Raw genomic sequence first — 14250 nt, 5'->3', positions numbered from 1 at the left:
GGTGTAGAAGCAACTCTACTCAGTTTTCAACACAGGCACAGTAGAATACTGCTGGGGTACACAGGAGTTGTCAATTCACTGATTACTTTGTCTACGCCAGAGCATACTGCAGAGAGGACTGCAAGCAGCAGACAGGACTGGTGCGAAACTGGGACTCACATTCACTGCCCGCCAATTCCCATTCTCCCAGCAAGAGCAGCAAACCACCTGCTCCAGAGCTCTTTCCTGAAAATCATTTCCAAGTTGACCTGTTCTCCTCATCTCCTCCATCCAGCCAGAGATGGTTCAGCCTGGTCCCAGCCCCGTGTATTCCTAGGAACTGAACAGTCAGTTTTCCCACAGTGCTCGATCTGGAAACCATGTCCAGTGGCCCAGGGCATCCCTCCCCAGGAATCTCAAGAGACAGCAGCTTACATGACTGGTTTCACAAGCCCACATGCCAATGACCCGTGCAAGAGACAGTAATGCAAAATGCCTGCTTTCCCCCTGAGCAAAGATGTCAACTATTTTTAGGAAAAGAAAAGAAATGCAACTGAGAAGAGCTACTTGGAAGATACAAAGATTCATAGCCAGGCCTCTGTGGCAAGAAGCCAGGAAAAGCAAAAACAAAAGGGGAAAGGAGGGCACCAGACAGACACAATGTAGTATTTTGGGGAGCACTCCCTGGCAGAGAAAACATCAGAATTTAGCAATTACCCCAAAGCAAAAGGTTGCAGTGGGATTACACCACACAAAAATTGTGGTTTGTGGCATGAAAGGACTCAGTCTCTGAGCACAGACCAGTTCTCAGCCCTGAGGTTGTTTTGACCAACAGAAGATTATTCTCTTTCCTTTACATTTGCACAGCCTGATTTTATATATTATGTATTTGACGCATACACTCCGCCTCAGCACTGCTGTCCGTGCCAAACTCAAGGATTTTACTGGGTCACAGTTTTCTGTTTTTAATTATCATCATCTAAGTTACATTTGGTTAAGGCCTTAAGGGCACGGACGCGGCATAAGAAGTTACTATTGTAATAATTACTGCTATCTTTAATAGCTGCCCTGAAGACTAGCATCTTGTATTTATACCAACACAGTGCACAAAAGGCAGGGGCAGGGCAGGTTTCTCAGGCCACCCTCACCTCACAGCTTACCAGACCTGAGGAGTTCAGCTGCAGGGTGAAGAAACAAGGTCTCACTGAGCTCAGGGCCCAGGTTACTAAAGAAGTGACAGAAGTAACCCCACGCGGAGAACCACCTTGCTGCAGCAGGTAAAGCAGGGCTGAGGTGCCACCATTCGAAGTGAGCCATCCGTGCTTCAGCTAGTTCAAACGTGGCCTGCCTTCAAACCAGTGGCATGGCAAGTAGAAGATTTCATGCCCCAGTCTCTGGAACAACTTGGTCTTTTTTTCCCTTTTAGTAATAACATACCCCAGATACTTTGAGACAGTATGCAAGAACACCAAATTGTCCCCTTCCCTTGCAAAATTAGTATCTCTGAAAAAATAGCTTTTACAAAACTGAACCAGATTTTTGTTAAGTATAAAAACATACAATTAAAAATACATTTACAAATCCACTGGTAAAGAAAGGAAATGCTTTTGTTCCAACTTAATGCTGGAACAAAAAGGGGGGGGGGGGGCAGGGGGAGCGCAGAGATGGGAAGGAATGAGGGAGGCTAGGGTATCTGCTCCTCCAGTCTCACTCACAATACTTCAAAACACATTTATTTTTAAAGCAGCCTCAACAAATGCAAAAAAAGAACTCAATGCTTCTACTGCTGAGATTCCAGATCGTATCAGCAGTTCCCAACTCACCAAACCAAGAGAGGTTTGCATTCCTACAGAAACTGCATTCTTGACAGTGGAGGAGGAGGTGGAAGAGACATGTGCCATTCAAGTGCTCCAGCCTAGATAAGGCACCAATTTCTTGGTGCTGTCAGCAAACATCGATTTAGCAACGCTGTGCTTACGCTGCTCAGCACGGGCTTTAGCTCAGGCTGGCTGTAATTGCAGCTATCCTAAGAGGTACTACTTGACCTTGGCTATGCAGCTATTCAACAGCAATGCAGCGACCTGCTTTCACCCACAGGTATATTTTTGCTCGGCAAGGATGTACATCAGCCTCTCGGAGCGCAGTCTTGTGCCACAGCCGGGCTCATCTTACAGCTGCCTGCTCTGCAGGGGACGGGTCCTTCCTCCCTCATCCCACTCAGCCCAGTTCCCCTGCCATTTCCCTCGTGCCAGCACTGGCATAGCAAGTGCCTACCCAGCAGGCCAAGCCAGGAGAAAACCATGTTGTAGTTTTTGTTTTCTGTTTGCCAGCCTGGGGAAGCCATGGGGACCTCAAAGCCAGGGAAAAGAAAAACTGTCCCCTTTCACTGGCAACTAGATCAACCCAGCTGCACCTCCAAAACCCACCTTGTACTTGGTGGTGTAGAAAAACCTGCCCCTTCTGAGTCTTTAAGACAAACTGAAGAGCAGTAACTGGTTTCCCCTGGCACTCCCACCCCACCGACTGCACAAAGTCACGTGTGCTCCAGCGTCCCCTCTCCAGGGTCTGTGGGGGCCTCGTGCTGCTCTGCCAAGGGACCATCTGTGGCAATACTAGCAGGCAGTAAGCCTACCTTTCTCCCATGGCCAGCATGCAGCTTGACACAAAAGAAGTATCTTGGTCTTTGGGTCCAATTATTCCACTGCCAGTGAGCATTTGCTGGCCTCCAACATATTACCCGTTCAATTAGAAACAGTTTCTAATGGAACATTAGAAAGACAACGACTATCAAGGCCGTACCACTGGTACCGACAGGCCTACTGCCACAGGAACAGATACCTGTGTCCAGAGATTCATTACTAGCTTCCTGAAAAGGAATATCCCTCTTTTACTCCCCAGTCTTAGCTTTAAAACCTTCCTAATGTAAAGAATCTGAAAGGTCACCTTGAGCCTATCCAACGGATGCTCTTAGAACACCTCCGCATGATAACTCCTGAATATTAAAAACAACTGGCTTTGAAAAGGAGTAAGGCACATTCAAATTTGGTTTTACGACACTTGTGAGCTCCACTCCCACCACCCTGCCCACAACACAGCTTTATCCCCGTGAACAACCTCCAGACTAGTAACGTAAGGGCAAGAGATAGTCAGTCACTTGTCACAAAACCAGACAGAAGAACGGAAAATGTTTCAGAGAGAATAAACAACAGGTAACAATGCAGTACAAACAGGACTCCTCTCAGCTCGCCTGCTAAAAGAAAGAAATTATTAATATAGTTAATTAGGGCAGAAGTACACCAACTTTAGCTTCCTAATCGGGAATTAACATTTGCCAGCAAGGGGCAAATTTGTCGACACAGGACTGCCATTATCCCACTTTGGAAGTTATGACGTACAAGGTAGGAACCCGCTTCCTCAGCGTGGCCAGCACGGGCTCCCAGTCCTACGCAGCCACAACCACTGCTGACCATACCAGTCTCCCAGGTGATGCTTCAGCACAGCCCAGTTGGAAATAAACTCCCCGACACACCTTTCCAAGTTTGATCTGAGCTACCCACAGGGGCTGGAGAGTTCCCCTGCAGAACTGAGACACTGTGTTTCCAACAGCTTCCACCTCAGCCCAATTTGCTTCCCACCGTCACCGGACACGTCCTTCCCAGGCAACCCGTGGGCCACCTCACCACCCACATTCAAGCCTGGAAACAACTGCAAGATTAAACCTGTCATTTTGTGCGCCTAAATTAGAGGCACAGAGAGGAGGCTGGCTATCCGCATTTGTTACTGCATCTCAAGGTTTCTATTAATAGCGTTTGGCACTATCAGTCAAGGTTCCCTAAGCAATTTGCAAGCATTATCAAATCCATCCACACGCAACGTGTTTCTGCAGTTCGCTTTGCATTGCTGCTATGCTACCTGTAATCACCCCGTCTCCATTCATTTAAGGTCAATTTTTTTCCAAATTTGGAGGCTCAGCACACACTCTTAGGCACCAAAACCAGAATCAGCTGTGCAGCTATCACCCATCTTGCACAATGTGATATTCAACCATTTTACAGGCTTACATCTAAATTTGGCTGCTCGGAGCTGCACAAACACGTAAAGACATTTTAGTGCCTAAGCAGTTCACTTACCCTGCTCCTTCCACACCAGATCCCAAGAGAGCTCCCACAGCTGGCAGGACCAGACCAGCAGAGCCCTGAACTGCAGGACTGAAGGTACCGACAGGTATTCAGGGCAGCCAGCCTCCCCAGGGAGGGGGCCCTGCTGCAGCCCAGTCCCACCTGCCGGTCAAGGAGCAGGTGTGAGAGCAGCCCTTGCCCCCCTCAGGCACGGTCCCCTGCAGCCCACGCCTGCCTGACAAAACCATGCCACTGCCTTACTGCTGAGGCGCAGACAATCCTCTTGGAAGGGCTGGCCTCAACAGTCCCTGCCAGCCTCGTTTGTCTTTTCACAAAACAAGATGCATGATAAGCTGCTCCCCATTCCCAGAGAGCAAGTTTCATACTTGCATGAGCTGCTTCTGCTATTTTGAGGAAGTTGCCACCACAGGCAATTGTTTCCACGGGCCAGAAGGGTAACACAGAAATGCCTGAAGGATCAACCCAACTTCATCCCCCTGCAAGCAACTCTCCTTCTTCCAACCTTCGCATCCCTTCGGGACCACCTACACTGCAAAGCCACGCAGCAGATGCAGAAGGCAAACACTGGCCTGCACATCCAAGCAGCATGCTGTGAGAAAGCAGCAGTAAGCTCACCCAGCACAGTAGTAATTTCCACCAAAATAGGTGCCAAAGGGGACAACATAGTCACAGTGGCAGTCCTGCCTGACCTGGGCTCACAGGAACCCTCCCTACAGCCACACTGCTTTACTACTGAGCCGCTGCTGCTGGGTACGAGCTCCTGTGTCCCTGCTGGCCCACCAGCAGGCTTCTGCAGTCTGGCTTCAGCTTGAAAGAGAGAAAAGGAAAATTTCAGAAGAAAGGCATTTTTACCATCAGGCATCCCTCAAAGTTTCAGCTGTAAGCTGAATGATGCTGCTACTCACCCCATCATCCACCCCAGGCCAGCAAAAGACTAAGCAGGAGTTTGGTAGTATTTCAGCCCCTCTTCCCCAAAGAAAAAATGCTACAGAAACCGAAGAGTTTTCTGACTCTATCATCTCACCTCCTGCCTTCTAATACTATCCACATTCTCTTCTGAGCCCAAAAACTTGTCATTCTCTACAAAGACAATTTATTTAAGCATAGAAAGAAAGCAGCAAAGCATTTGAGAGATTACATGCATCACTCTAGTGCTCAGAAAGACCACCAAGGGGAGAAAACTGGTGTTGCTGTACAGGGCGGCCCATGTGTCCCAGTACCTACAGCATGAGGCAAGAGGCTACAGCCTGGGAAAACCATGTCCAGCAAGCAGATGTGTCTGTTCCAGACTTCATGAGATTGGCCAGCTTGGATCAGACACCAATATCCAGCCCCAGTTCCTGTTCCCATTTGTGACCATAAGTGAAGAAGTGTCAGCAAAAACTTTATCCATACACTTGTGTATGATACTGTTAAAGAGCAGGGAAAGCAAATCTGATTCTCTCACCTCCTGTCAATCTCCCAATAACAAAAATAGATATTCTCAGTTTTTAACCTATTTCAGTAGAATTCTCTATGGTGAACTTACTCACTATGTCTATAAAAGCTTAGCCTTCTTGTCCTGGTTTTGGCGAAGAGTGACATTGATAGCACACTGATGTTTCAGTTGTTGCTAAGTCATGCTTACCCCAAGTCAAGGGCTTTTCTATTCCCCAGGCTCTGCCACTGAGGAGGTGCACAAGAAGCCGGGAGGGAATACAGCCAGGACAGCTGACCCCAACTGTCCAAAGGGATATTCCATAGCACAGAACATCATGCCCAGTATATAAACCACAGGGAATTGGCTGGGAGGGCCAATCGCTGCTCAAGGAGTTGGGCATTGGTCAGTGGGTGGTGAGCAATTGTACTGTGCATCACTTGCCTTTCTTGGGCTTTATTTCTCTCTCTCTTGTCTCCCTTTCAATTACTATTACTTTTATTAATATCATATTTTATTTCAACTATAAAAAAACCCTGTTCTTATCTCAAACCCTGGGTTTTACCTTTTTTCTGATTCTCTTCTCCATCCCACTGCGGGGGAGCAAGTGGCTGCATGGTACTTAGTTGCTGGCTGGAGTTAAACCACAACATGTTCACATCTTTTGGCAAGGAACTCCACCAGTCTGGTACATGTTGCAAGAAGAACAACTTTTCATTGCTTGTTTTAAACCTCACTTCTATTAGTTTCATTTAATATGCCCTAGTTCTTGTACAGGAAGAGAGCGTGGATAGTTAATCCCCACCTACCTATCACCTTTAGGTGGCTCATGATTTTGTGGGGAGCTATGCTATCAACCCAAGTCATTTGGGTTCCAAGTACAAGAGTCTTCTCTTAGTTCACGGCTCTCCTGAAAGCCAATTCACATCTTTGATCAGCTCTGGTGTTCTTCTGCGATGACCTTCCAGGTCCACTATATCCTTCCTGAGATAAAGAGGAAACACCAAAACGACACACAGCTTTCAAGGTGTAGTCACAGCAAGTGCTTACAGAGCAGAATAATATAGTCTTCTGTTTTGTTCTCCATTATTTTTTCCCCATAAATACCTTACACTCAATCTGCCTTTTTGATATCTAGGATCATTTACAGACAGCAGCAAAGAGGTCACCTGCTCAACAAAGTCACGGCTAAGAACTGCTGCTTTGCACTTGGAAACTTCTCCCCCATTCTCTCCTCTGCTGCCCTATGGAAAGGGAAATCCTATTCTGGAAGCAACAGTTTGATTTCAACTTCCCCCTTCTTCTCCATGCCTTTGTGAGCACCTATTCATGAACAGCAGCATCCTCAGAGGGCTTGCTTGCAGCACAATAGTTCCACTCCACTCCAGAATGGCTACTTCAATAAATGTCCACATGCAGACAAGTTATATTTTAAAAGCCTCCCCATGGGCCTGTGCATAACACAGTTAACGTTTGAATCCATTTAATTAAGTAGTGGCATCAAGTCAGCATGAAAAGACAACATCCATCAGAGTTCATCTATCACCCACTGCACAATCTGCCTGCCCTCATCCCTCTCCTGCCTGAATGTGGGTATATTAATAATGTATATTGCAAAGGCACGTACTCCTGAGAAAGCAGTGGACGCAGAAATCCCAGAGATACATAACCCAGGAGGGTTACTTTGGAAAGCCTTCCCTAGCACATCCCTATCCTTGTCTGAGGAGTGGATACATAATCATCTGTTCTTTTGCCTTAAAAATAAAATGCTTTTATGGCTTAGCTTGAGACCCCAGTACTGTTTGGTCCAACACACTGACACATGGAGCTCCAATGTCAGGCCAGTTTCACAAAGCACTGTGGTTTTCACATCCATCTCCCTATATTCTGCTCCCGGTTTTCAGCGCCGCTGCACATACTCCAGCGTGTTTTCTGTACTGCAACACAGCAGTGTCGCATCAATACGCTCCGGCACCCAACACATGAAAATGCACCATAGCTGTACGTTGTCAGTGTCAGCATTTAAGAAATCGCTGTCTACTTCTTACAGAAGTGACATTTGATGTGGGGCACCAACCCTCACAGCTGGCTCCTGCCACCCCTAAGCCCCACCACAAAAAAGCACGTTTAAACCCCAGGGACCAACGCACATGTCGTAGGCTCTAATCCGCCATCTGAACACGCTGTCTGATCTCCTGTTACCGCTGCAGAAAAACAAAGGCTTGAAGTTTTACATTTAGCCCTACTGTGCTTTGTTTGGCACATTAAACACAGAACACTAATTACGGTATACTATTCTACTTAAGGGGCTGTCAGCATTTCCACTGCAAAGCCTTCATTTCAGGACTTTGTAACACAGTTGTGAGATATTCATTTCGCACTTGAGCTTGACATGCAATGATCTGGCTTCGGCCCAGGTTCCTCTGCCTGTTTGTTTTTTCAGGAGTTGGGGGTTTTGTTGTTGGTCTGGCAGGGGGAGGGCTGAAGACGGGTGGAAAGAATTAACTGCGGGGCATGTCAGACTTAAAGCACAAAAACCAAAACCACTAGCTGCACAGTTGGTTTCTGTCCCACAGCTACCCAGTGCCTCCCCCTGTTTTCATATGTGCACACAGAACATGCCTTTTTTTTTTTTTTAAACAAGCTTTTCTATCCTCTCCCTCCTTTCCAGCCTCAGCCTTCTGTCCCCAGTGATGTCCCCAGTCTGTCCCCAGACTTCAGCACCCAGTGCTAGCAGAGTACCGTCTTGACAAGCCTGGGGACTGAAAATATTCCACCTGCAGAAACAACAGTAGTAAGCCAAGCTCCAACACACGACCAGTTCAGAACATCTCTCACAGTAAGTCTTACAAGCCTTGCTGGCTGCCACTGTTGCAGACTCATACCAATTGCCTAACTGACCACAGGAACCACTCCAGGACCATCAAAGTGGTTTCATGCAATCTACCAAACAGAGCTGTTGCAACATTTCAAGGTGTTTCCAGCCAAAGCTCAATGTGAAGCAGCACTCATGGGGTGAAAGGATTCAGAGCTATGTCTGATTGCTGAACAAGCCCTCACAATTTAGCCAATTTAAATTAAAAAACAAAAACAAAAACAACCAAAACAAAAAAAAAAACAAAACCCACACACACCTGACCAGAACGTTGTCACGTGCAACAAGCAGCTGCCAATTCTAGGCAGCTTGATTTCATGATAACCACTTCAAGAACATCATGGAACAATCTCCCACAACACAAATTATGAATGATGCACCTTGGCACAAGAGCGGTAAGGCTAGAAACCGACTCGCCCAAAGGTTTTGAATTGCTGAGTTATGGGCAGTATTACATTACATTTGTAAACCTGCATAAAAGCAGAGGTGGGACGGGGGGTGCTTCAATGGAAATGCTGAGCCTCAGCTCTAATGGCTCTGCCAGGTGTCACTACAACGGTTGCACAGGGGCGTGCATGCATTTCTTAAAAATGATCCAGGCAGTTGAGAGAACTGGGAACAAAACAGGGAGGGAGGCGGAAGAAAGGGGGAATGTGAGCAACCCAGGGTCCCTACAAGCCGTCTCTCCACATGCGCCTGCACACAGCACGCGTGCGTTTGTCCATCTCTCCACACAGCCTCTCTTGCCTGCTCTCCCCACCGTGCTGGCTGCTCTCAGTCCGATTCCAGCTGTCAGGACTGCATTCCTGACCAGTCAGCCCCAGCTGTCAGGGGGTACGTGCTGAATCTGCACTCTGCTGCCTTCTTCATGCCTGGAGTAAGGCAGTCCCAGGGAGGCCATAAATACCACCGCACAGCCCCAGGGATGCGAGTGGGAGGCTGCTGAAAGCACCTCTGCTAGGAACTCGGAACTGTCAGCAGCACACATCTGCAAGTGTGTATGCGGCCCGCAAAAGACACATAGATGGTTAATTTCCTACCAGCTTCTGCAGCACGACCTAGCCATCATTACATAATTACCTTCTGTTTCTTCACTTAACACCAGCGCAATCCCCCATTTTTCTCTTCGCCACCCCCACACCAAGGTCCAATTTCTTCTAAAATACTGCAGGGATGAGGAGAGGCACATGTAACCTTATCAACCCTGGCTAAAGACATCACAAGCAGCGACTTCTCCTCCTCCCATTCAGCCGTCATTCTCACCGGAAAAGTGGCAATGACTCAGATTTCATAAAAATTTCACAAAATCTTCAGAATACCTGAGCTTCAGAGATACAAGTGTGGTGAAGGGACAAAGGGTGGAGGGTGTGTAAATTGTCCACTTCTGTCAGCGTTGCAATGATGTTGTTCTGACTTTGGTGTGGGGAATTCTTTTTGTCAATATAAGTTTGTGTACACTTTAAAAAAGAAAGTGACATCAAATAGGCCACGTGTTTGCTGGCACATGAAGAGTCAATCCTGATTGATTCCAAACTAAGCATCTGCACATGGAATCAATCAGACCAGCTCCACGGGCAGGCAAGCCCTATGGGACACAACAGAGAGTTGCATCCTGTGTGGGCAGGCTTCAAAGAAGCCATTCCTTAAGCTCTCAGGACCTGGAATTGTGCAGGACCACTTCTTCACAAGGAACAGATTTTTCCAATTTGCAAACATGCATTACTTTTTCATAAGGAAAGAGAGCAGGCAAGATACCAGACTTTACGTAGGGGGTGGGTTTGCCCTCCCACATAGGCAATTTGTCCAGTGATTTTTTTCTTCATAATGGAAAATCAACCAATTCACCTTCCCCTGCACAGAGTAATCTGTAAAAGGATTAGGTACAAGCAAAGAGTTGCAACATCCTCCTACTCTGTCCTAACAGAGATCAAAGGAAACAACTTCTAACTTTCTGGCAGCGTTGCATATTGGTCTCCTCCAAATCCATACGCAGAGCCTGAGTATAGGCAAAGAAAGTCCTTCAGTGAGAAGAAATAATAATAGGAGGGGAAAAAAAAAAAAAAAAGTCAATACAGCTCCCTGGGGCAGCATTCAGTTACTCATATAAGGGTTTGAAATCAAGCAGGCACAAACGGTTCTCTCAGCATAAGGGTCACCGTTTATCATCATTAATCATCACTTCCCAGATAGAAAAGGCTCTTCGCCCTCTTTCACTCAGGCTTTAGCACTCATAAGAAGGAAGAGACAAGAATAAGGAAAAGAGCCAAAAAGGGATGTGGGCACGGACTGGCAAGGCTGCTGCCTGTGCAGCTCTGCCAAAGTCGGTCCCCACAGCCCCGGCCAAAGCTGGGCCAGCTCCTAAATACAAACAGCTGACAGTTAAAAGTCCACAGCTTCGTGTCAGAGATAGGCATCCACTCCAAGGAAACCGTGGCAGCTCCACATAACTCCTGACTCCAGAGAATTCAAACACATGGGCCATAACACGGCGTTTTTAATACCGATAGCGCCATGGTGAGGAGCTGCATCCTAAATCACCTCCTGCTGAACCCTATAAACAACGCCTGGGTTCAAACTAAACTTGGGCACGGGGAAGACAGGCTGAAAGAGGGCACAGAAAGCCTTGCTCGCAGTGAACCTTGCTGAGGACAGCCACAGAAAGCAAGCCACATCTCAACACTTCAAGAAAAGCACCATGTTACAAACCTCTTCCCCTTCATTTCTCCTCACTGGGCCTTTTTTTTTTTTTTTGGTATAAACAGATCACTGTGCTGTTTGACAAGGCTTGGAGGGGAAACCTGGTGGTTGACCCTGAGCCCAAGAGTAGAATCACACAAGCTAGAGCTATGCAGGAGGCAGAAGCGCCTTTTCATCAGACTGCCTGAGGTGACACTCATAATTCATCTGTTATTTCTTTATTCATGCATAAAGTCCCACTACAAATCAATCTATTTTTATCCTTCACTGCTGATCTGCACAGCAGTTCTGTCCTAAAAGTCATCAACTGCCAATTTCAAATCTCTAGATTTCATCCCTACCTACCCAGCTTGCACTGCCACGAAGGCAACCACACTGGTCTTCTGGAGAAGGGGACAGCTGTAAATCCTATACTTAAGTCCCTAAGAAAGATTTAAAGAGACTCTCTGTATGCAAAACCGTCGCCTTTTTATGCCCAGATTCCTCCCCAAGAGCAGGCATCCATCCCCTCCACCGGAGGTTGGAGAGCTCATCCCTCCTGGTGCCCAAAGGCTCCTGCCTGTAACACCTGAACCATGCCAGGACTGGAGACCTTGTCCTCCCACATGCGCGTCTCCCTAAGACTGCAGTGATGCTGTGGGGAAAAGTACACACTCACATCCTCAGGACATTAGAAAATAGTTTTGTTGTAAACTGATTTAAAATATATTTTAAAAAAACACTTACCAGCAATTTTGCTAAGATTGGAATAAATACAACAGGAGGGACAGAGCGAGTACACGCCACTTACCACACAGACAACATCCCCTACAGAGGGGGCAGGTGGTAAAGAGATTAGCATTCAGTCTTTCCCTAAACGCTGACTGGACTATGTAGTATTTGTTTCATGGTCCTTGCAAGAAGCCCCAACAAACATGAAGGCCTCTTGTGCTTACAGCAGGCAGCAACATGTCCTCTCACACAGCTTGCAGTCTATAAAGAGATGTAAGAGGACTAGGTGGCAAAAAAGCCCAGAAGCACTGAGGCAAAACGTCTTGGTCATGGTCATGCAACAAATTAGCAGCAGAGCTGGGAATAACCTCACCTCCCTCCCAAATTCCGGCAGCTATCTACTGCACCGACCATGCTGCACCATTGCGGTATCTCGCTCCTGCTCAAGGCTAGGGACAGTATTTTTAAAGAATGCTTAAAAATGAATCAAAGGAAAACATGAGAGTTCTTTATTTATTTTTTTCCCAACCCAATCAGGATATATAGAAGGAGCCACCCAAGCTTCCCACCCACCCCCAGCTGCCGCTCACTGCCTAGCTCCTGGCAATCCCTTCCTTTACTCCTCCCTGCCCTCTGCCCTGAGGAATAAGCTTCTTACAGAAGAGCCTTTATCATCATCTGCACTCCAGGCATCCCAGAATTAAGAAGCTCTTCGCATCTGTCAGTCAACGTGCATATTGAGCACCCAAGAGATTTCTCCTGTCAGCCAGAAAGGAGACCATGTCCTCCAGGAGAAGTGATAAATAGGAATGCAGGCCAAAGATCGAGAAAACAAAACTTAAAGAGAACAGCACAAGCACTGATTTCCATTGCCGCCTCAACAACCCTGCCACCACCTCCTGTTCCAGCACAGCTGGAAAGTCTTTCACCAGTAACACAGTGTCCCCATCACTGCACTTGCTGCTTGGCCACTGGCACGGCCAGCGCCAGCAAACCCACACATGCTCACTGAGGCACACACCACCGGGCCATCCTTCTGCTTCAAAGAGGCACGCTGGTACTACAGGAAAGGCAATCACCACTCACAGTCACAGCTACCCGAGACAGGACTCGGTTTAGTCTTTTCCAAATACTTAACATTTCCTGCAAGTTTTATGGCCTAGACCCAGCACTCCGAAGACCTGAATAACTCCCGCTGTGAGCCAGCAGCAAGAAACACGATGGATCCTCTCTCCCTTACACACACACAGAGGAAACTACCACCAGACAATAAACCACACAGAGACAAGTGGTTATAAAGATAACTACAAAGCAATCCTAAACAAACTCATTAAATCACTCATTCAGCCCACTTTCCTTCACACACTTTGCCCTTAAATCACTCCTTTCTGTGTTTTTTTTCCCCAAGCACCTTTTCAGTTCCTTTTCCTGAAGGAAACAAAGTCTGTAAACAAGAGGTACAATACTCCAAGAGAAGCTGACTTATTTGAGCAGCTCATTAAAGGCGACAAAAAAAAAAAAAAAAAAAGAAAAAGGGAGCAGGCAGCCATCTAAGTGACTTAAAATCCTGAGACAGGGGGAGGTAACACTGGAAAGGCAGTCTCCTCTAGCTTACGTTTAGGCTCAGCAGCAGGGGTAACTGGTAGAATTACCAAATGTGAGAACTGAGGAAGTAAACCCGCCCTCAGAGGAAGCAATTTTTATCCACAGGCTTAAAACCCCCTTTGTTTTTGTTACCAACTAGCTCCTGCCACACTTCCAAAAAGCAAACCACAACCACCATGTCTTTACTGCCCTTGTTTAGAAATCCAGAAAGCCCTAGGTCCAGGCACAGAACCAGCTCCTGTTCCTTCAGCACTTCACAAAGTACGTCTGTTCTTACATGGTTAGTTGTTAGCAAAAACTGCTGCTGTAAAATATAGAACATAAAAAAAGAGAGTATAGAACTCCAGTCTTCAGCAAAGAGTCAATGCTCCCAGCGCATGACTTTCTGGTCATTCATTTTAGATGCATTCACATACTCTGAAGCATTTAGCAGAATCTGTCTTGGTAAGAAATAACTTTGAGTGACACACGTAGTTCAGAAATACCTGAACTGCTAGTCCTAAGTACATTTCTACAGTTTAAACAAAGGATGTAAGAGGCAGACAAACACCTGAAAGGCAAGCAGTGAGACTGCACAGCAAAGCAACGCTTACGAGTCAGAACATCGCTGTTGACTCTCACCTGTACTGAGCCACTATGCTAACCCTGTTCAAATTGCATTTTATGCCCTCCACCAAAAAGACAGCTGTAAAGCTTCTACACAGTTTGTGTCCACTCCTTGCTGTGGTGCACTGGCAGCTAGGTAGTAGGCAACCACTGGACACAAGCTTTACTGTCACCCCCGCACAGGCACTGGCCCCTGTGTGAAGTCAGGCTGCAATTCCCAT

General features: G+C 46.9%; 1 protein-coding gene across 6 annotated transcripts in view; it reads right to left on the bottom strand.

The window, feature by feature from the left end:
• Positions 1 to 14250, bottom strand: part of MAPKBP1 (mitogen-activated protein kinase binding protein 1) — a 104486-nt gene that overhangs the window by 73815 nt on the left and 16421 nt on the right. The gene's annotated exons all lie outside the window — the stretch shown is intronic.

The sequence above is a fragment of the Falco naumanni genome, chromosome 7 (genome assembly GCF_017639655.2).
Source record: "Falco naumanni isolate bFalNau1 chromosome 7, bFalNau1.pat, whole genome shotgun sequence".
In the NCBI taxonomy this organism is placed as follows: Eukaryota; Metazoa; Chordata; class Aves; order Falconiformes; family Falconidae; genus Falco; species Falco naumanni.
Note: the sequence above shows the minus strand (reverse complement) of the source record. Positions and strands in the feature narration are given on the sequence as shown.